Source organism: Rattus norvegicus, chromosome 5 (assembly GCF_021556685.1).
Source record: "Rattus norvegicus strain SHRSP/BbbUtx chromosome 5, alternate assembly SHRSP_T2T, whole genome shotgun sequence".
NCBI lineage: Eukaryota > Metazoa > Chordata > Mammalia > Rodentia > Muridae > Rattus > Rattus norvegicus.
The window spans coordinates 55,928,547-55,953,656 of record NC_141538.1 but is presented as its reverse complement, the minus strand read 5'-3'; the positions used below and the strand labels follow the sequence as shown (position 1 = coordinate 55,953,656).

The following is a 25,110-nucleotide window of genomic DNA, read 5'->3' as shown; positions in this document are numbered from 1 at the left end:
TAGTTTGGCTCCTAAATGGTACCAAATGACTTATCCTACAGGACATACTATTTAAAAATATCTCTAATATCTCTAAAGAGTAGAGAGGGTAAAACCTTTAAGAACCTAAGCCTCTTTATGTCCCTGAATGCATGAGCTTAAAGAAAAAGTGGGTCACCAGCTCCCATTTTATACTGGGGCATAAGGTGATCACTGTACAGCATATTCACCCTGAAGGGTTGCTGGTCACAGACATAAACCAACAACAGTAACCAAGAAGAGATGAGTTCTCAAGACTGAGAGCCAAAACAATCCCTCTCTCCTCATGAGTCAATTATGCCAGGTGATTGTTTCAGTAATAAGAAGGTGAGTAATCTCGAGATGAACTAGGATACAGAGGACAGTAGATGCTCGATCATTTTATATAAAGGGATATACCACCCAAGATTGTGATCTGTAGGAGACATCCTGGCTCCCATCCACTGTTGATGCCGAGCAGAGGATGGCTATAGTTATCTATTGTTTCATTGCTGGACATATGCCAAAAAGGCCACCTCACACTTGCTAAGCCACTGTTCTCAGCTGGTTAAAACCCTCAAATCTAGATGACTAAGTGTGAAAAATCACAAAGACCTAAGGAATGAAAACAATAGTTCATTGACTTTTCTTTTGACTGTGCATAGATCTACTTTTTAACAACTATTTTGAAATAAAACTTAAAAGCATTTGTCAAGGTAATATTGGATGTCTACCAAAGTAGCACAGTAACTCTGATAAATTTCTATCTGTCAATCTTTCGTTTAGGCAAATAAATCAAGTGTCCTAAAAGTTGTCTGTTTTATATGTGGAAAACCGTGGCTATTAGAAAAGAGTTAATAGAGAGAGGGAGATTAGGGGTGAATTTTGCATACATTTTAATGTCATCTTTTGCCAATAATTCCAATAAAACCATGGAATTGGCACATCAGTTTCAACTCTCTGTGTATTCTGACAAATTTTAGAAACAAAAATACCAGTTCAGACAATTTTCAGAAATTATTTCCAATAAGGGTATAGTACAAAGTATAATGAACATTTAAAATTTTATGGTATAATTTGCATAATTAACTATGAGGTTAGGTGTCTAGATCTACAATTAACAAATGAAACTGTGGTCTGGGATCTGAAACCAGACAAGGTTGTTGGTCCTCCAGGTCACATGGTAGCCTGAAGTGAAAATGGGAAAAAGCCAGGCCTTTGCTGGTTACTTTGATTCTAGGTCATTAGATTTAAACACCTATTTTCTTAAATACTTTTAAATTTTTTACATATGTGAATATTTTACCTGTGAGTGTGTAAGTATACCTATGAACACCTGCTGCCCACTACATATGAGCTGTTATGTAGATGCTGAAAAATAAAGCCAGGATCTTATGGAAGATTGGCTGGCTCCTAAGCATTGATCCATCTCCCTAGCCTGCAAACTCTTATTATCTTAACCAAACCTGCCATTTGAAACAGGAAAATAGAAGATTATTGGTAGTGGTGGTGATCATGGTGGTTTGGTTTGGTTTTGAATATATTTTTCTTAATCTATAATTACTTTTCTGGAGGAAACTAAATACATAGATAAATATATATATATATATATATATATGAATACATGGATACACACACACACACACACACACAGAAGAGGAATCATTCATTACTTAAGTTACTTAGGAACAGATTTACCTCTTGACTGGGTGAAGAAAATAAGCATGCTTCCTTACTCACATACAATGGCAGATTTTCATAACATCTAAACCAGTTACTATGAAGCATCCTTTTATAAAATTTCTACAAGGATCAGCATCATACTTTCCATTTCCTTTGTGGCATCACATTGTGTTTAGTACACTTCTCTGCAGAGTTAAATGGTCAATGATTGCTTGTTGATGGACTTTCACATTGGGCACCTGTCAATATCCTACAGTGTACTTTCAGAATTGAATGAAACTACTCTTGTAGAAGAAATGTGTGTCTGTTCTAATACCCATGAAAATCAATTGGTGAACTATAAAGACTTGAAAACATCCAGTAATTTCTCTCTGCTTTATTTTCCCACCTGTTTATTGGAGAAAAGAGTAACTGTAGGCATTTTTGGTTTGTTTTTTAAGCACATTGAAACATGAAAAGTTAGAGTTGATGTCTGCTGTCTAGTGCTCACTTACGGTTAGCAGCTTATAGAACCCTTGCCTATCCCACACAAGAGCTTCCTTCCTTTTTAGCATAGGGAGCCTAAAGTAGTCCCATAAAAGTTACTATGTAAAGAAAGGGCCAATCTGCACTATGACTAGGATGTGCTCACATTAGCTGCCATCTGAGCTGAACCACATTTCCAGAAAACAGGTTACCCTGAGACTGTCCTGTTGCAGCTTACTGTAGCATGCAAACTTACTGTTCTTAATGTACTAGTGGTTATGAAGTAGAAATTAGTGAAAATGGTCCCGCAAATTCTTTGTACAGTAATAATTTCTGTGATCATTATATCTTACATCATGTATACATTACTAGACATAATAAATACATGATATATTTTAACATGAAAAATTGCTTTCTTTGGATTTTGTGTTACAATATGACCTATGATTTAAGGTCACTCAGAAGTTAATGTGGAATGGTAATAAGGTCTGCTGAATCCTCTCAATCATGGTTCTGTCTGCAAATAATTTACATGCTCATCTGTAAATTTGGAAGTTAAAATTAAAGATATAACTTAATATGTTTAATACATGTTATAAGAGTGAGAGTGTCACTCTAAGGAAATATTGACAGTATGGTTCTGTATTAGAAGTTATGAGTTACTGTCTTAGTTAGGTTTTTATTACCATTAAGAGACACCATGACCAAAGACAATGCTTATACATAAAGTACTTTAGTGGGACTGCCTTACAGATTCAGACCATTGTCATGGCTAGTAGCATGGTAGCAGGCAAGTAGCCAGGGTACTGGAAGTACCTAAGAGTTCAACTCTTGATCTGAAAGCAACCAGGAGAGACTGCCTTACACATGTAGCCTAGAGGAGGATCCTTTTCACACTGGGCAGAGCCTGAGCATAGGACCTCAAAGCCCAGCTCCACAGTGGCACATTTCCTCCAACAAGGTATACCTGCAGAAAGTGCCACTTCCCATGAACCCCTTCCCATGGGTCAAGCATCTTCAAACCACCACATTCCACTCTCTGGCCCTGTAGGCTTGTTGAAACACATGAATTTTGGGGGCCATACCTAGCCATAAAATAATGCAAAAATACATTTAGTCTAATTTCAAAAGCATCCATAATCTGTAATAATGTCAAACATCCAAAGTTCAAAGACTCTTCTAAGATTCATGCAGTTTCTCGACTGTACTCCCCTATAAAATCCAAAGCAGATTACATACTTCCAACATACCATAGCACATGATATATGTTACTATTACAAAACATCATAATGAGGAAATGCTGGACCAAAGGAAGACAGAAAACCAGCTGGGCAAACTCCAAACTCTGCATCTCTGTGTCTGATGCCCAACTCCTTTCAGTTTTGTTGACAGCAACACAATTCTTTCTTGGGCTTGTTCCACTTTCTATTAGCAGTTTTCCTTAGAAAGTATCCTACAGCTCTGGAACCTCTAACATCTTAGGGACTCCATGGCAACTTCAACTTCATAGCTTCTTTTTCCACTGTCTGGGATCCAAACCTGATCTTCTAGGCTCCTCCTAAGGGCTTGGGTTGCTTCTCCAGCTCTGTTCTCTGTAGTGCTCTAGGCTCTAGTTTATTCCATTCCAATACTGCTGCTGTTCTTGGTGGTCATCCCATTGTACTGGCATCTCCAATAAACTGGGATCTTCCTCTACAACTATGCTTCACCAATAGTCTCTCATCGGCTCTCTTCATAGTGCCAACTCTCAACTTCTTTGCATGACCCCTTCAGTCTTGGGGTGTCCACTGCAACTGAGGCTGCACCTTCATCAATGACCTCTGCTGGCCTCTCACAGCTTCTTTATTCTCTCTGAAAACACTTCCCAGAAAATTTCACCTCAGTGATGCTAGTCTTTTCTTAGTCATTGCTAATTTCTTAGTTCCAGCTAATCAGCATTAATTGTCAGAGTTACACCTTCTGTTCTTGACTATAAAGCTAAAGCCATATAGCTGTAGCTACTGCATTCTGCTGCTTGCTGGGGACAAAACTTGCCCCCTCCCCCTGCCCTGATTTATTACATCGTCCACTGCCTAGGCTTGACTGTCCTGGAACTTTCTTTGTAAACTGACCTTGAACTCAGAGATATTCATTCCTCTGTCTCCTGAATGCTTAGATTAAAGGCATGGTCCAACACGCCTGGACCTAAGCCTTTCTTTACTTGGCTTTTGTTCTGTTCCAGGCTGGCTCTGAACTCAGAGATCTGTTTGTCTCTGTATCCTGAGATAATACGTATGTACCATTATTCCTGGACTTAAGTTTTCCATGGCCACCATGCCTCAAGATCTGGATCACTCATGTGCCCTCCAATTCTAGGTTTTAGTTCATTTAAAATTAAAGGTTCAAATGAAACAATAACCAGGTAATAAAAAATGCCTAACATGATATAACTCTCCCTTATTGAACTGTAAATACATAAACAATAAGATTATCTGGGTAAGATATTGCCCTGAGGTTATGACTCCCTTAATTCCACTTATTATCCTTGAACATGGGATTTAGCTCCATTCTACTTCCTGGTATTCCTTTATTATTTGAACCCTATATTTTGTTATTTTCCTTTCTAAGCTTGCTGTGCTTGATCAAAACACTCTTCATAAGAATGAACCTCAGGGTAAAGTCGATGATGCCAGGCATTTTTTTTTTTTTTTGAGATCCTTGTCCTCAATGCAAACAATTTGAATTTGTTCACCTTAGCCTCATGCAGACACCACAGAATAGGGCAAGGCAGTCACATTCTCCACCAAAACATCATAAGAATGATAAAGGCAACTAGGAGAGACTTTCTCCCACAGACAGCTAGGAGGAGGCTCCCTATTACACTAGGCAGAGCCTAAGCTTAGGACCTCAAGCCCACCCTCACACTGACATACTGACTCCTATAAAGCCACACCTCCTTCCTAATAGTACCACTTCCCGTGGGCCAAATATCTTCAAATTATCACAGTTCCTTATGATTTTTAATGTCTATCTCACTAAACTAATATCTATTTAGGGCCTGAGGATGACTCAGCAGTTAAGAATAGGTATTGCAAAGGGCTCAGGCTTAGTTTGCAGCACTACTATCAGGTAGGTCATGACTACTTATAACTCTAGTTCTAGTTCATTTAATTCCTCTGGCTGGCACAGACACATGCACATGTGTGTGGTACACACACAGACACCCAGGCATACATGTAAATAAAAATACAATTTAAGAATTGAAAAGTAGTATCTTTATAGAACTTGTAAAATGCATTTTCATAACAATTATTCTAGTTTACAACATCATCATAAATTTAATTATTATGAATATTATCAGCTTTGGAGCCATTGTTACATAGTCTCTGATACATGTATAGATAGATATATGTAGAGAACTCCAGAGTATAAAGAAGTGTGTAACTTATTTATCCACTGTCACATTCCATAGAAAATAGAGAAACTGACACTGTGCAGCACAGGTAAAGCAGACACCACCATGGGATATTATATGACAAGGTGGACAAGAATCAAGATCTCACACTGCCTGGCCCTAAATTCCTTCCTTTATTTCCATATAATTATATAATGTGTACAGTAAGTTGTACACATTATATAATTATACATATATACATATAATTTAAGGTTTGACAGATAGATAGATGGATAGATAGATAGATAGATAGATAGATATAGATATATATGATAAGATTATTTTAATTACTAGAGAAGAGGTGAGAGGCTAAGAGATATTTCTATTCATTCAAGGAAGGGCTTTCTTTGCGTCGAGGAATGTCTGCACACTGAATTTTTTTCTTTTTTGTAATTGTTGTGTCTTCTTCAGAGATGTATCTATTTCTTTTGGTGTGTTCTTTTACATTTCTATGATTTGATATTCTTAATCGAGAACTATGCTTTCCATGATATTATTTGACTTATACTCTATATGTTACCTTAGGGAATTATGATTAAAAATTGTGTACCCACTTTAAAAACAATGGCCAAAGAGTAGAAGATAAATGAAACAGTCTTATTATTAAATCAAGAGCAAACCAGAATACCAGAATGTGTTGCCAATCACAAGCAGTCTACTAAAAAGAGTATGAAAGAAAGAGCCTGCCCTCGTTTACACAGCTAGATCTTCATTAGCTCTGAGTTTTCCAGATGATTTATCCTGGAAGAGGACTTGAATTTTCTCTCACATTCCCTGTAATGTCACCTGATAATTAGGATTACAAAATGACATTGTGGGTTTACTAATTTTGAGTGTGATAAGGAGCTGAGTACCTCGTAGCTTTGCAAAGGAAATAATTTTGTCACTATCCTTAGGAAATTAAAGTCCTTAACTATTAGACAAATGATGATTGGTGTTATCCTACCTGGGCATTATCTTTCAAGGAGATGTCCTAGGTCCTTCACAGAACAGTTTCTTGGGTTTTTCAGCCTGAAAGGTAATTGACTTTTTTTTTTTGATTTTTTAAAATTTACATTTCAAATGTTATCCCCTTTCCCTGTCTCCCTGTCCATAATCCCTATCCCATCTCCCCTCTCCCTACTTCTATGAGGATGTTCCCCCTCCACCCTCCCGTCCTGCCTCCCCACCCTGACATTTCCCTACAATGGGGTATTGGGCCTTGGCAGGACCAAGGGCTTCTCCTCCCATTGATGCCCAACAAGGCCATCCTCTGCTACATATGCAGCTGAAGCCCTGGGTCTGTCCATGTGTACTCTTTGGATGGTGGTTTAGTTCCTGGGAGCTCTGGTTGCTTGGTATTGTTGTTCTTAAGGGGTTACAAACCCCTTCAGCTCCTTCAATCCTTTCTCTAACTCCTCTACTGGGGATCCCATTCTCAGTTCAATGGTTGTCTGTGAGCACCCTTCTCTGTATTTGTCATGCTCTGGCAGAGCCTCTCAGGAGACAACTATATCAGGCTTCTGTCGGCTTATACTTCTTGGCATCACCAATATTGTCTGGGTTTGGTGGCTATATATGGACTGGATTACCATGTGGGGCAGTTTCTGGATGGCCTTTCCTTCAGTCTCTGCTCCGAATTTTGTCTCCGTATTTCCTCCTGTGAATATTTTTGTTCCAAGATTTACATGCAGCAGAATGGAAATCTTTGGAGTTTCTTGACTCCTTTTAGCTCCTGTGACTGTAAGTCTGTGTTCTGCTGGCCCCAGCCATGCTATCTGCTCTCACTCATCCAGCCACTGCGACGCTCCTCCACAGCTTCAGAACTTCAGCCCTGAACAATGCTAAAGTAGCTGTATTGAGAGCTTCTGGGGACATTGAGCAACCCCTTTCACTCTTCCTGAAGAACAGCCCCTAGTGAGCTGCCTGGCCTTCTATGATAATACACACCTGGTGTGGCAGCAGATCTGAGTCATATTGAGAACAGCAAATGCGGAAGCCTACCTGATACCAGAGCTGTTGCCAGATTGCCTAAAAGGTTGTGATGTGGTCATTCAAGCCAGAGTGCCCAGGAAGCCAGGGAGGACACAGGATGACCCAGCATTGCCTTGAAGCCATGATTTGCACCATTGCCAATCTAGTCAACTCCACCATCACTGTCACAGCAGAAGTTTATGTCATGTACAAGCCTAACAATATGACAACCTTTGATATCATCAGAACGAATATGTTTGTGGCAGAGGTAAAGGGTTTGGATTCAGTTTGAGTCAACACATCTGTCATTTGTGGCCACACTGGGAAGATGGTCATCTCCCCCATCTCTCAGTGTATCCCCAAGTTTGACTTTCCCAAAGACCAGCCACACTCACGGGGAGGATCCAGGAGGCTTGCACAGAAGCCATGAAGTCCAAGGCTAGAGCAGGTTTTGCACTGTGTCCATGGCTTAAGCTGGAGTTGGCTTTGTCTTCTCTGTCATAGATCATGGTGAGGAAGGAAGGAATTGCTGGATGTTCTTTCGTTCAGTCTAAAGAGATAGAGTGCACTTATTTCTCAACACCTTTGCTGTTGGGAAGAAAGGGCCCAGAGAAGAACCTGGGCATTGACAAAATCTCATTTTGCGGAGAAAATGACTGCTGAGGCCATCCCTGAGCTGAAAGCTTCTGTCAAGAAAGGCAAGAACATGAAGTGAGTGAGAGGCTTGAGCCTAGAGCAGCAGGAGCATCCTAACCTATGCAGCATCAGGTCATTGGAAACACTTGAGAGTCTAATTTGCTCTGATGGAAGGCATTATATCAGCATCAGCATCCCTTCCAAATTATGGCTGGTCTGTTGTTAATGACAATAAAGCAGTCACTGGTTTTTCTTCAAAAAACAAAAAGCTACACACATCTGCTTTATGGGATAATGGACAATTTTTGCCTTGGTTTTGTGACTCCGTTCATTGTCAGTTCTGAGTACATTAACATGTTCAGCTCAAAATGTGGGATCCATAGAGCACAAAGAAAACTCAAGGAACTCATCTCTGTTCAATACCCTAGCCAGTAAGTTGCTTCACCACCGTTGAGAGTCTTCTCATGATTGTTCTGCATGAGATGTATAAGGTTCATAACTGTACTTTGGAAAAACTAGAATTGCACCCACAAGGTCACAAAATTCCTTCACACTTTAAAATAAAGTGACATCAAGTTTCTAGAGTACAGGACTGAGATGAATGTCACCAGCACCCTAAAACCTGGAATACATGATTTTCCAAACCCTTTAATTGTATGGTCAAAAAAACCCACAGGCTGTGTGTTTTATTCTTTTTAGGGCTATTTTTAATACAAACAAGCAAATTCCTGTCCTTTAAATCAGGTTTTCAAATCTGAAAACATGAGGATGTAGGAATAAGAGATATGATAACGGGATGTTGCCCCTCAGATCTCTACTCAATGTAGAGCTTTTAAAGACAACTTCAGATTTTTTTTTCATTTGCTCAAATGAAAAGTGGGTGCTTTTTGTTTGATTAAAATGGCTGATTCCTTCTATGACTTGAAAGAACTTAAATGGATTTATTAAGTATAAAAAAAGATTAAGTTAATGGTAATAATAGGGGAGAATTTTTTTAAAATTCCTGACTAAAGGGATGATAACTCATTCTCTTCCCTAATGAGAACAGTAAGTAAAAATAATTATTCATGCAAGCTTGGCTTCTCATTAAGCATTTGGCAAAAAAATTCTCCTTTAATAAACTCAAGTGGATATTTTTGCAAGGTTAGACTTGGGAATTCATGGCCTCCATTAGGCCATGGAATCTGATTATCCAATCAGCCTCCTTTGGTCTCCAAAAGCATTGTTATGGTCCATTAATTTAAAGAAGCTTCTTCCTAGAGTAAATGATTATTAAAGAAAAAAAAGGCTATCCTGGTACTTTCCTTCTGTTTTCAGTACTCAGTTCAATATACATTTTATACTCCACTTGCGGTACACACATTTACATACATTGTAGCCACGTTTTTCTTAGAGGTTTAGAAAGTAAGAATTACTATGCTAATTCAAACTCGATTATTAGTCAAAGCACAACAAATTCATTTTTAGCACAAAGCGGTGTTTTTTATCTGAAGAAATATGCCTGTCTCAGGTCTAACTACTCTTAGAGTTTGGGTAATATTCTTGTGATTAAAATAACCATATAAGCCAAAAGGAATTATTAAGGGACACATATGTGTTTATTAATTACATATAAATACATACATTGACTATTCACACTTAGAAAACATGTCCCAAAGTAATATATATCACTGCTTTTATTATTCTAAATTTTTCCCAACAAATCGAATAAGTAAAAATGGCATACATCTGCATGTTCATGTGTCAAAGGAAAGAGGACAGTATTTGAATAACACTATACCCTGTAGATCTACAACTTTTCATAGACAAACATTAAAAGTTCTATATTAATAGATGGCTCAGTTTTTTTTTTGAGATAACCCAGGATTCACAGTATTTCTTCAGCTTCAACCTCCCTGGTGCTAGAAGTCCGCTCAGACTAATCACAGCTCCTTCTGAACTGAGGATTCCAAACTCTGAAGCTGGTTTCCAATTCCATTTTCTTTTCAAAGAAATTACACATATTGAAATTGTGGTTTTTCAGTGGATACGTGGTTAATAGAGAGATCTCCTATGACAGCACATTCAATCACCATAGGAATTTTTAACAAGCTATAAACTGCTCTGCGGACTAGCTCATGTCAACTCCAGTGTTCTATAATTTTTATATCATTTTGCTTTCCTTCTCCAGTCACACTACTATGTATGCAAGTAAAATGATGGCCTAAGATTTCCTATCACATGTCTATGTGTGTCATTTCCCTGCTTCATGTCTCCCTGATGCCAGTATCATCCTGCTACAATCAGGGAAGCTTCTAATGTCTAACTTAAGACTGCAAATAGTCTTTGTTATGGTAAATTATTTTTTAAATAAGAAATAGACAGTACATTCACCTACTGAAAGTCAGTTTTGCTTAAGAGTAATAAACACATTATCTAACACTTATTAGGATACAATGATTTTAGGGTAATTGATATGTTACTCATATCAATGGACATATAACACGTGTGTCTATCTATACATTTAATATACACCACATTGTCTTCCCTATAACAAGTATATGTCCTTAACTTCTCATGTTATGTAATTATGGAATATTAATCAAATCATTTCAGATTTGAATTACCTCAGAGTATTTGTAATAGGTGACTAGATATTAATAGCTAAAACACAGGAGTTTGAATGCTATCCATTCAAAGTCTCATTTTTATGAAAAATTTTTTCAGTTTTACTTTGGATTGTTTTAAGTATATTATTTATTTACATTCCAATCATTGTACCCAGTCTCCCTCCCACAGTCCTCATCCCATTCTTCCCCTTGCCTCTAGAGGGTCACTCTCCCCACACACCAGGCCTTCTCTTTCCCTGGGGCCTTAAGTCTCTCCAGGATTAAGCGCATCTTTTCCTACTGAGGCCATGTAAGCTAGGGGTGTAAGGGGTGTACCTGGAAGAGAATGGAGGACTAGAGGCACAAAGAAGGACGCCAAGACAAAAGTCTGATCAAGGTGACAACTTTATTTTTCCCCAAGGCTGAATTTATACCATAACATGGGTAGCAGAGGGAGGGGGGAAGTATGAAACATTTACGCAGACCAAAGACACAATATTCGTGTGGTCAGGGAGTAGCCTGATGTTGACAGGTTGTCAGAAAGGTCACAGGTTTGTCATATTATTAGTCAGCAGGACAACTTTATCATATTATTATTTTTCTTGGCCACCAGATTTGTATTAGTTTTCTGCAGCTGGCTGGGGATTTTCCATGAACCTAGTCATACTTAATTCTAACATCAACAATGGAGGGCTTCAAGGGCATCGCTCCCAACAAGACCAGGCAGTCATCAGCTATTTTTGTGTGGAGGGCCTCAGAATGGCCCACGTATGCTCCTGGTTGGTAGCTCAGTCTCTGGAAGCTCCCTGGGGTCTGGGTTAGTTGAGACTGCTGGTCTGTCTATGAGGTTGTCCTCCCCTTCAGCTTCTTTAATCCTTGCCCCAATTCAACCACAGTGATTGATCTCTGACTTCAGTCCAATGGTTGGGATTAACTATCTACAGGTGACTAAATCAGCTGATGGTAGAGCCTCTCAGAGGACAGCCAGGCCAGGCTCCTGTCTGTAAATGCATCATAGCATCAGTAATACAGTAATAGTGTCAGGCCTTGGCACACCCCATGTAAGGGATCCCAAGTTGGGCCTGTCACTGAACCACCTTTCCTTCAGTCTCTTCTCCATTTTTGTCCCTGCAGTTCTTTTAGACAGAACAATTCTGGGTCAGAAATTTTGACTCTGAGTTAGGAACCCATTCCCTACACTTGAGGCATTGTCTATCTACTAGAGGTGAATTCATCGAGCTCCCTCTTCCCAATGTAGAGTATTTTGACTAAGATCAACTCATTGAGTCCTGAGAGTATTTTACCTCCTGAGTCTCTGGTACTTTGTAGAGTGTCTCCCACCTCCCACCTCTGAGGCTGCTTATTTCCATTCATTCTCCTGGTCCTTTGGGATTCTCTCCTGTCTTCTACCCTACCACATCCTCATACCTGGTCCTCTTCCCCTTTTACCCTTACCATCTCCTCTCTAACCTAGATCTCCTCCTGGCTTTGCCTCTCATGATTATTTCCTTCCCCCTTGTAAGTAAGATTGCAGCATCCTCATGTGGGTCTTTCTGCTTGTTACCCTTCTTACAATCTGTGGGTTGCATCCTAGGTATTCTGTACTTTTTGGCTAATACCCACTTATCGGTGAGTACATACCATGCATGTCCTTTTGAATCTGAGATAATGTACTGAGGATGATATTTTCTAGTTCCATCCATTTGCCTACAAAATACCTGATATTCTTGTTTTCAATAGCTGAATAGAATTCCATTGTGTAAACGAACCACATTTTCTGTATCCAATCTTCCACTGAGAGACATCTGGGTTGTTTTAAAGTAGAACTTATCTAGCACAGTAGAGTCATTTTTTTTCCAGGGGGTGGATAATAATGGTAAATAAATTCTAATAATTACAAGTGTTCAGAACTAAATGCATACACATTTGAGCAACAGTAAACGGACTCAATAGGTTATAATGTGTGTGTGTGTGTGTGTGTGTGTGTGTGTGTGTGTGTGTTTGTGTGTTCCTGTATTAAAATTAAAATTAAAGAAGAGGTCATGAATCTTAATGGAGTTGGGAGGCACTGGTGGAAGTGGGTGGGAAGAGAAAGATGCTAATGGAGTTGTGGACACCAGAAGAAATGGACAAAGAGAGGGAACATGGAAATGATGGAAATATAGTGTTTGTATCTGAAATTCTCAAAAACCTGAAAACTTTTAAAGGAAATTCAGTGGTAACATGATAGAATGCAGAAAAAATACTCAAAACACTTTCAGAAATACTAATTTAAAATATAGTGTAAAGATTGCAGTAGAAATTATGGGGCAAATTTATTGCCTCTTGTCTTAGTCAAAAATATTAAATAATGAGTACAATATTGAATATCAAATATTTTAAAATGTGTTGTTCATTTCTGGTGTAAAATTGAAAACTGGATATTTTGATTTATGATTAAAATGAAAATATAAAATGAATTTGTATATATATGTTTTAAAGTTTAATCATGAATGATTTGAAAAATAAATGTCTTAATCTTCTCTAAAGGGCAAGGGGATCTGGGAAGATTGCTCAGTGGTTAAAAGAACTGGCTTCTTTTCCAGGGGACCTAGGACAAATTCCCAGCACTCACATGGTGTCTTACATTCATCTATAACTCCAGTCCCATGGGATCTAACACATTCTTCTGGCTTCCAGGGACTCCATGCATGCACATGGTACAGAGATATACATGAAGGCAAAACCATCTACATACATAATAGTAAATAAAATTGTTTTTTTAAGTTATTAAGATTTACATTCCAGAAATCTAGTGCATAGCATTAGTACTGCTAATGGCATCTTCTAAAACTGCTGTAAGAGTAGATCTTATTCCATTAAAAAGTAATACATTTAGGGGCAGTCATTTTAATTTATTTGACTCTATCATTTTATGGTACATCCATGAAATGTGGTGCATTAGGTTATGCATTGTACATAGGTGTGATTTTAATTGTGAGTCATTATTTGGTAAAGTTGGAGAGGGAATGACATCATTCCTATTATGCAATCATCAATAGAAAATTTACAATGTCGAATAAAGTAAATTTGCTGGGATTTGTTAATGTGGGTTGGGATTTGAAAAGGTATGGATGACATATGACTTAAACTGATGGCTGCATGTGTATTTATGTGAAACCATCACATACTAGTTTTGAAATAAATTTAAACAAGAGAGCAAGACAAAGGACAACATGGGACGTCCCTTACTGGGGAGATGCCTTGTGTTTAGGAGTTATATGGTCTTTCTATCATAAACCTTGAGAGTCTTCTCTGTAAAGTGGAAATAATGACCCCTTAGCTAACAAGAAGCAAGACAAGAGAATCTAGGTACTCTAAAGAGTCTCTCAAAACCCATTGCACACACCTAGAGATATTCTCTATGAGAATATGGATGGATGTCCTTTGAAAGCCACCATAGGTATAGAACATAATATATCTTAGAACTATGTAGGCTGCTTACCACTATATGAGATTTGGTTTTACTTAATTTTTGAGGTTTGTATAATTACTAATTTACATATTCTGTATGTCTTTTTAATAGTAACAACAACAAAACCCTCAAATTTTCTTAACTATTGAATAACCTAGGTATCAGGTCTATGTTCCAGTGAGAAGCTCATTTCTCATTCTGTTCTTCTAAATTTGAGTTTACTTAGAAATGACTTACAGACAGGGAAAATGCTGTGTTCTGTGGTCCTCAGACTATTTTCTGAACTTCTTCAACTTGAGCTTCTGTCTGTTCTGTGTATTGATATTTCTGCTCATGTTTGTATCTTTGATTCCATCATAGAGGCACACAGCAGTTCAATCTAACTTGTTGTTTTGGTTAATTTTGAGAGTAATTTAATTGATTCCTGTCCTCAAGTTTTTGACTCTTCAACCTGTTCTGTTTTCCAGCTTGTTTGTTAGATTTCTGAGATATGCTTATGCTGCATTAGAAGTACTCAATGGATATGAATATTGTTTGTTGAAGATATATGAAGCATGTGTTATGTTCCAGAATTTAAGCTTCTGTTTCATATATTTGATTTACTAGTTTAAACTTTTACATGTGCCATTCAAAACAAAAAAATACATTAGTGAAAAATTGATTGCACAAACATGTACAAAACACTAAATTTTAATTGTTGTAAAATTATATATTATGATATAGCGGGGAAAACTCAAATTTAGACATAGAATATAGCAAGAAATGTGTGTGCAAATCTTTTCCTTATGAATGAATAAAAATTATCTCCAAATTAAGTTATAGATTTAATGCAATGCAGTCAAGTTGAAAGCTCAATAAATATTTCATTTAAAATCATTGAAATGAAAATCAGATGGTAATTTGATATATTTTAACTTAATTGAGTCTTGCCCTACTAACTCTGAAATCACATGCTATAACTACCATAATTGTTTTTACTTTTAGATAATGACTACTTGGATGTCACTTAACATGATTTCCTTTTAAAGTTTATGTTATTAATGGGATTTCCTTTTCAATATAAAATTGGTTTAGATTTATTTTGAATTGGAAATTTAACATATATTATTATTACAGCTCATAATTATTTGCTTTAGTTAGAGTATTTTGGAGGCATACAAATACTTTCAAACTTTATTAAAATTCTTTTCTTTAAAAAAATCACTCATAATAAAAGACAGCAAAATGATAACTTGTAATTCTACTATGTATAAGAAAATAATTTTGTATATATTATCACTCTTATTAAGATTTTTTTATAAAATGTATTTTATATTTCATAGTGTACTTCTCCATCATTTCCTTTTAGGTTAAAATATTAGATCAGGTGAATATAAACGCAGAGAAAATGACACAGAGTTATTATATTTTCTGATTTTTCTATTTTTATGTGAGGATCAATACTAATAAAGACAATACTTTTCTGAGAGTATGTTTTGGAAACCAACTTATTTTATCCTGGGGAATTAAAGATATTTAAACCAAAGTAAGAAATGTGTGTGTGTGTGTGTGTGTGTGTGTTCTGTCTGTCTGTCTGTCTGTCTGTCTGTCTGTGATATTGTATGAAAAAGGATCAGACTTACCCTGTGAAATTCCACAGGGCTAAAGTAAGATCAAAAGGTAGAAGTTACACAGAAAGTTGGCAGAATAAAACAGATGAACTTTATAACACTCGGAGTTTTTTAATATGAGGGAAGACTGCCTTATGGAGTCATAAATATAACACAAGCTTTTCTGCAGTAATTTGGTAGGCACTTCTCACAGTACTCTGTGAGAGCACCTTATACTAGATGGTTTTAAGTTCCCTCTAAGGGGGAGTGTGTGATCCTCAGCATAAATGACTGCCTTTTTCATTCAAAGCTACTGTTTTTCCTAGTATAACTCGGTAATATCATTGAACAGTTATTTGATGTATATTAATCAGTGTCTGTGTATATCTCTCTACTTAGTTATCTGGAACCATACGGCCTTAGTCACTTGGCAAAATTAACATATAGCCTGATACTAATAAAAGTGTTGCAAAGTTTTGTTGGATCCCGAAAGAGAAAAGGTTGCATTTCAGGTATTCTGTAGAAGGTGTGGTTCTCCTTTGAAAATAAAGCAAACCATAAGGTAGAATTTCATATATCTCGGGCTAGCATTCCCTTGAAATGAAGATCAGTTGCAAACTACACTACATACTATGTGGCTATTTAGCTAGAGAGATTCTAAATGATATTCCGTAGACATTTTAAGTTCATTTGTAAAATGCTTATGTTTCATTGCTTTCAGGGTATTGTCTTGGTTAGTTTTCTATTGCTGTGATAAAGATCACAATCGAAAGCATCTTTGAGAAGAGAAAGTTTATTTGGCTTAAACTTGCAGGTAACAGTTCATTATTGAGAGAATTAAAGAGAGAGCCCCAAGCAGGGCAAGAACTTGGAGGCCAGAATTGAAGCAGAAAGAGTGGTCAATGTGACTTACTGGCTTGCTCTTCATGGTTGCTTTTTTATATAACCCAAGATCTTCTTCCCAGGTGTCACATCACCCACAGTTTGCCAATCTCTTACCAATCATTAATCAATAAAATGCTCCACAGACTTATTATCTACAGGCTAAATCTGGTGGAGGCCTTTTGTCAGTTGAGAGTTCCTTTTCCCTAATACCCTCACTAGAATAGTTTAAAGTATGCATATTTAATATTTAACATTGAAAAGAGAGCATTGCTTTTATTTTATATAAAATTATATATACCAGTTATATAAAAGAACACAGGAAAATAGTCATATAAAGTTTCCATGTTAAGTTTTGTAATTCTCTATTCACAGTTTTAAAAAAGACATGAATTTTGCCTGGGACAAATGGAATTCTTAGAGGAACATAGCTAAGAGAACCCAAACTTTTCTTTAGTAACTACTTTTGCTAAGCAAAAGGGAGTTAGTTAATCTTGGTTATCAATTTCATATTTACAGTTATCATGAAAACAAACTTCTGGGTCTGTCTATAGGCAAGGTTTTGGATTAGCTTAATCAAGATAGAAAGATATACCCTGAACATGGATGCCCTCCATTGTGTGGGCCAGTATCTGGGCTCAATAAAAATGAGGAAGGGGGATGTGCTCCAGTATTCACTTCTCTCTCCTTCCTACAGGTACAATGTGACCACCATGCCCTCCCTTCCAATATGGATTAAATCTTCAAACTTTTATCCTCAAGTATACCAAACTTCTTTATATACTTTTATCAGATATTTTGTCACAACAATGGAAAAAGTACAGAGCAGTAAAGGAGAAGCAATAACATGGGGATATTTAAATATAACATAGAAGCCTCTGGGGACTACTCTGGATTTCGCATCTCATCCTGCTAGTATGGGATTTGCATACATTTTCAGAGCTTCAGGCTCCTTGTCTGAAAACCAGAAGACTCCTTCTATATTATACCGTGATATAGGGAAGGCTTATGGTATCCCACAAACTATGATTAGCTTCTCATATATTTAGTTTGGTAATCCACAAAAAACAAGTAGCATAGTGTTTTCCAAAAGTTATACTAATATTAAGCCCACAGCCTATGTACAATAAAACCCATAAAAAATAAATCATATAAATATTAAAATCCTAACATACCTTTAAGTTTTTATATAAAACTTACTTAGTACTTGATATCTTTTGTATATCTGTTTCTGATGTAAAGATGTTAGATATGGTTCATATTCTCAATTTTTCTTTTGTTTTGAACTATTGATCTAAATGGGGTAGGTCTGCTGAATGTGTTAAGATCACTTAAACACTAAATTTAGCAATGAGTTAATATATTCAATTAAGAGATGAAAGGGCTTGAATGTGTCAGGGATAATTTTGAAGGAAGTAGGCCATAGAAACTAGTGCATCTATGAAAGTCTTAAGTTGTCTCTGGACATATCCTGCCTCTTTCTCTGCTTCCTGATAGCCATGAACTGCAAAGGCTTCCTTCACCATTCCCTTTGCAACATGTTGATCTGCCACCTCAAAGTGCTTCCACAATGAAACAGAGTGATTCTATAATGAAACCTCTGAAAATAGAATTTCAAATTAATATTTGAGAGTATTTTTCACAGAAAAGTTACTAAAATAGGGATGGAACAAGTGAACTTGCTGCCTAAGCATGTGAATAAGAATCCTTATAACTCATTCTTTTTTTTTTTTTTTTTGGTTCTTTTTTTTCGGAGCTGGGGACTGAACCCAGGTCATTCTTAAATGGAATTTGGAAACTCCTGCAGTAGAAGCCTGGAAAGTTGTATGTGGAAGCTATGAATGATTCTGGTACCAGCTTGAAGGCCAGAATATGAGCAAGGAGACTCTATTGAGCGCAGAACGAGAGTCCTTCATGTAACATTCTTGCAAAAGGCCCCGAGATTGTACATTTAAAGGTTATGAGAAATTTGGTGACAAAATAGCATGTGAGCTATGGCATAAGTATGATAGCGTCTTTTAGACAGATTTACAATGAGGAATATAAGAAAGCAGAGAAGAACTTTTTTTTTAAACTTCAGTTTTGCAGGAGAAAAGATTGTGCTTAAAGTTGAGATGAAGAAGAGATGTGGTTGCTGAAGAGATTAGCTTTAAAAAAATATAATCGTTTTACAGAGAAACAATAGAAATACTTAAGGATATCTAAGGAATTGGTTCTATTCATTACCTAAGGCTCAAGGTTACAAAACTGTAAGATAACACTTTGAAAGACTTTCCATTGAAAAGAAAATGAGATTTATAAGAATGGCTTACCAAATAGTGCAGACCGACAAGAGCCGGATGTAGATCGCTCCTGAGAGACACAGCCAGAATACAGCAAATACAGAGGCGAATGCCAGCAGCAAACCACTGAACTGAGAATAGGACCCCCGTTGAAGGAATCAGAGAAAGAACTGGAAGAGCTTGAAGGGGCTCGAGACCCCATATGTACAACAATGCCAAGCAACCAGAGCTTCCAGGGACTAAGCCACTACCTAAAGACTATACATGGACTGACCCTGGACTCTGACCTCATAGGTAGCAATGAATATGCTAGTAAGATCACCAGTGGAAGGGGAAGCCCTGGGTCCTGCTAAGACTGAACCCCCAGTGAACTAGACTGTTGGGGGGAGGGCGGCAATTGGGGGAGGGTTGGGAGGGGAACACCCATAAGGAAGGGGAGGGGGGAAGGGGGATGTTTGCCCGGAAACCGGGAAAGGGAATAACACTCGAAATGTATATAAGAAATACTCAAGTTAATAAAAAAGAAAAAGGAAAAAAAATGAATGGCTTACAAGTTGTGATCCAACTAGTCCAACAATGGCTGCCTCCTAAATGGAAAGTTCTAGAATACAGTAGCAGTTCAGACCACAGGACTAGATGTCTCAGTTGGTCTTTAGTATGTACTGGAGTCCTAAAGAAGTAGGCTCTAACACCAGTGAAGAAATAAACATGCCACTGATCACAAGGGAAAGAAGACAAAGATCAAGCACTCCCTTCTAACATGCCTTTATATAGGCTGTCTCTAGAAGATAAGGCTGAGATTTAAGGTGATCTTTCCAACACACACACACACACACACACACACACACACACACACATACACACACACACACACACACGATTTAGATGGTCCTTCTACTTCAAATATTTCAATCAAAAAGTCCCTAACATATTTATCCAGTCAGCTATGGTGGCACCAATACTGTACCATGTTTCACCCCTTGATTCTTGGACCTGTTTATCCTGACTATGGGAGAAACTATACCATATATTGAGTACTGATTCAAAATACAAACTGCCTTCTAGAAAATTCTACTCCAAATTTGCAGTCTGTTGCTATCTAATTACCACTGTAACAGTGCCTGCAGAAGGCCATCCCATCATTTTATCAGGCCAGCTTCTTCAGTATGATGAAGAATGTGGTAAAGCCAGTGAACTCCATGACCATGAGAGGACTATTACATTTATGTGGCTGACAAGTAAGTTCCTTAGTCAAAAGCAATATTCTGTAGAATACTATGATGGTAGATAAGTTCACAGATGGGAGTTTGGACAGAAGCTTTTTGTGCATGCAGGAAACACAAATTCACAACCAAAATAAATACCGTATCTAAAAAAGATAAAAAACATTGTTCTTTTTACATAGAAGGTGATCCAATGTAGTCAAATGGCAACCAATAGCCTGCCTAGTCACCCTGTGGAGTGGTACCATATCTAGGGCTCAGTGTTAGTCTATGCTGTTAGCAAATCTGGCCTTCAGCCAAAGCTGTAGCCATATCAACCTTGATGGAATTTCATATTACTGAGCTCATGCATAACCTCCATCCTAGCAACCATGGCCACTTTTTTCATGGGTGTATTTGGGCGATGATAAAGATGGGTTGGAAAAAAACCTGAGTGTCCCTAGAATGAGTCTTCCTATCTATTTGATTATTAAGTTCCTTCTCTGATGAAGGCATCTTTGATGAGCATTTACATGAGACAAAAATGCCTTCACATCTTTCATACATTTGTAGACACCTATCCTCACACTTCTACAGAAGGCTCAGCAAATTTCATACATTCCATTGGCCACAGGCCATGAATATGAATAATCACACATTTGACTACTTCTTCTTTCTAACAAAATGTATGGCCCTGTATACTACTCAAAGTTCTGACCGTGGTAAAGATTTTCCTTTGCCCGTGTCTTTCAGGATTGTGCCCGAAAGGGGTTTTAATAAGGGGTTTTCCATTTCTGACTGATACCAATGTAATGTTCAGAACCATCAGTAAACTAGGTCCTACTCTTCTTTTCCTCACTCAACAGATCATAACCTATGATGTAATTGTTTCATGCTTAGATTTATATGGAGAAGAAACCATAGTCATTTGTACAACTTCTTAATAAAACTTGTATATTCCTTTAGGATCTTCTCAGGCCCAAACACATATATACTACTTTCCACTTGATAATGGATTGCTGCTATGTATATCCTACATAATGACTTGATTGGTCACATAACAACTCCCCAGCTCAGAAGAATAAGCTCACGTCAAATGGTAGTTGGTAGCCCACTGGCAAATGTTCATTGTCCACTAATGCCCAATAACAGACAAAGAGGTACTATTTTCCCAAAGGGAGAATAGTTGTCTGCAGATTATAATAGAGACAAACTTCAAAATCCCAAATGCCTTTCTGTGATTCATGTATAGGGGCCTGCCAAAAGCTCTAAACAACATCAGATTTGGCTATTGACACCTCAGGTACCACCCAGTCTGCTGGATCATATAGGCCAAGTGTTAGATGAGCCTTCCCAGCACCCAAGACCTATTGAATAAACATCTTTTCTACCGGACATTCAAAGCCAGAAGCTTTCTGGTTCTCTTGGTATATGATCAAGAGTAACACATTGAAGTAAACAATGTACTGTCTCCAGAATCCAAATAGGCCCACCAGTTGTTGGACTTCTTTCTTGATGGGGGAGGATCACATGCCATAATATATACTTCACCTTATGATGGCCACAGTACTGAGAACCAGGAGTAGGCCTGGGAAGTTTAAGAGAAAACACATACTCGGGTCATTTGTGTTACAAGAATGCCAAAGCTTTATTGAAGTTCACAGAATATATATCTTAAGTCCACTGAGTGGAAAATTCCATGAAGCATATTGGAAAAACAGGCTTATGTCTTCAGGAACAAAGAACAGTAATTAATTAATTAATGTTACTGCCCAGGTGTAAATACCCAGGTGTAAACGCCCAGGTGTCACCCCCCAGGTGCCAAACAGAAAGGTCAGGATGTTCCTTTATTGGAACAAAAGGCTTCCACATGTATCAGCAGAACTCAGTAGAGGGCAACCACTTGAGGGGGCCTGAGAGGGTCAATCAACCTTAGAAGGAATATCTGGACTGCCATGCCACTGGACTTCTAAGAATTTCACTGAGTCAGAAGGCCCTTGAACTTTGGTTGGATTTATTTCCCATCCTCTAATGTAAATACCTGTTGCCAGGTATAAAATCATCACCTCCTCCTGCTCACTTGTTTCAATCAGCATAATGCCATCAGTGTAATGAATCAGTGTGATATTTGTGGAAAGAGAAGATGATTATGATTCCTTTGAACTAAGTTATGAGGCAGAGTTAGAGAATTATTACACCCTTGAGTGAAAATGTAAATGTACACTACTGGCCTTACCAACTGAAAGAAAATTGCTTCTAGTGGTCATAATGAATAGATACTAAGTATAAGGAATTTACTAGATCAATAGCTGTATATCATATACCAGGATATATGTTAATCTGCTCAAATATTGAGACTACATCAAGAATAATACCTACGGTAGGGGTCATTACTTGAAGTTTTTGGTAAGCATCTATCAATATCCATGATCCATGTATCTTCTTCACTGGTCAAGTAAAGGAAAATGTGGAAAATATGAGCCTGAATCTTTCAATTCCTTGATGGTCACTCTAATGTTTTCAGTCCTCTTAGGATGCACTATTGGCTTCGATTCACTAATTTCCTAGTAAAAGCAACTCTATTTGCCACCATTAGCCTTTCCATGCATAATGACCCTCATTCTACTGGTCAGAGAATTCTTTCAACCTCTACATACGTCTATCCCAATTATACATTCTGGGACTGTCCAAATAACTACATGATGAGCCCTACTGTGAGTTAGGATTCAAACAAAAGTCCACTCACTAATCACCTGGGTTCCATAAGTCTCTACCTTAGTCAGAGGGTCACAATGCTCCTAGGGAGTCTTCTAGAACTTAGTGTCTAAACTGGAAAATCTGATTGTTTTCTGTCCTTCAGTATACAGTTATGCTTACAAAAGGCAATTAGTCCTACAGGGTAATGACTAGAGAAAGACTGACAATAAAACTCCTAGGTATTTTATGAAAGACCTTCCTCACGGAGACCTGGTCTTCCTTTTATTCAAAGGGCTCTGGGTCTGCAAACTGGTTCAAGTCTGGAAATTGGCACTTGGGCCAACATTCCCTCTTGCTTTTCTTTTCTTTCTTCTCTTTTTTTCAGAACTTTTTCTGATTATACAGATTAAACAAAAAATAAACTAGGATTATCTGCTTAATGTCTGGCAACAGCATAACTGATTATCTAGTACCAAAGGTCCACATGAATTAAGCCACCATAAAAGTATTTTGTCTGTATTGTTCCATATGAATCAAGCCATGAGAGGCATTTCTTTATCTACACTACCCACTACAATAACTTCAATTACCTTGCCTTTTGCAATTCAGTGAGGTTTCTGGCTCCTGCTACTTTGAGGCCCAGTTAAATCCATTACATTTAACTCATCCAACTGAACAGCAGTATCTCTGATCCTAAGGTCTGGCACAAGAAGTAGGGTGAAAGCAAAAGCCCTTCAAATGTGCTGGTGCTCCTCTCACCATTTTGCCTCTTGCAGGATGAGTGAAAGGTATGTCCTCTGGTCCTTCCCATTAAAGAGGATTAGGTTTTGCACAGTTTATGCACTCTCTAGCACTGCAAATTTCCATAGACCTTAAAAAAAAATCCCTTCATCAACACTAAGCCAAAGGGTATCCAGCATCTCCAACTCCTTATCAGTAGGCTATCTTTTGACCTCCATCCAACCATTGAAAGAGACTTTTAACAATTGTTTTCAATCTGTCAGTTTCCATATTAAACCTAAAATCTCCATTTGGTGGATCTACATTAAGCCCATATCAGCCTGGCCCAATTCTATCTTCCTTCCACTATTATCCTACATCCTTAAAGCAATCAAGGCATACATTCCCCAGACTTCTGCTTGAATTAATTAGGAAATTCATTAAACTTTCTAATGGTGACTCACCCCCTTGTAAACTATACTTACTATCTCCCTTCTAGGCATCTGTTTAGCTTTCAGTCTGTTTATAGGTCTAGGAGCAACTTGGTGAGCCCTGACATCTCATTCAATGAAAGTCGGTGATGGTTTACCAGAAAATGAAGCAGTCAGTGGTAGAAAGGGCAGGTGGTGGGATACAAGTACATCTTCTGCAGAGGGTGAAGAGACTACTAGACTAAGTGAGGTAAACCCTTGAGAATAAAGGATTAAATGTTCTCAGCCTCAATAGGGTTTTTCCATACACTCTCATCCGAAGTTATAATATTCTATCCCTTACCTATTAATGTCACTATTTTAACTTTAAATATCCTCCTAGGCTGGGACTTCAAATTTTCAATAATTCAACCAATCGTATAATAGGGTTTTTATTCGATGTTCTGCAACTTGAGTTCTGTGGCTGCTGAACAGAATAATCTCTTTCTGAATACTTTAGAAACTGTTACACTTTATGAATATCTGGAGCAGGTCAATTTTGTCAATGGTTTCATCATTGTCCTTTGTTACCCTATACTGAGATCCTGGATGTTTGTTAATTTTATTGTGGAACTCATTCTTTTTCTTTGTCAATCTATCCAGAGATGCTAATAACAACTAAGTAGCATCATTGTTTTATCCCCTAACCCCACTGTTTTCAAAATATGGCCACACACTTTTATAGAAAGTCACTAAATTCCTTGCCTCTTACAATTGGTGAATTGGGATAATTGATTTGTTTCAATAAGTTTGTTAACTGGTTGGACACCATGGATTTTTAGTGTTCTCCAAAGGTCTATGACATTAGTAACTGCAGTTGTTGTCAAATTGGAAAGCCTATACCAGATACTTTGAAAATCCACTCTTATATTGCTCTAGAAGACTCCAAAATCTGTATTAGTCATGATACTCTAGAGTAGTGGTTTTTAACATTCCTAAAACTGTGACTCTTTAGTACAGTTCCTCATGTTTTGGTGACCTCAGCCATAAAATGATTTTTGTTTCTAATTCATAATTGTAATTTTCCTACTGAGTAGTGTTTCAGTTACTAAGACCATT

General features: G+C 37.6%; 1 protein-coding gene and 1 pseudogene across 13 annotated transcripts in view; both read left to right on the top strand.

Annotated features, from left to right (window-relative positions):
* Positions 1 to 25,110, top strand: part of Lingo2 (leucine rich repeat and Ig domain containing 2) — a 1,315,053-nt gene that overhangs the window by 1,001,787 nt on the left and 288,156 nt on the right.
* Positions 7,301 to 8,960, top strand: LOC148005740 (malate dehydrogenase, mitochondrial pseudogene; annotated as a pseudogene).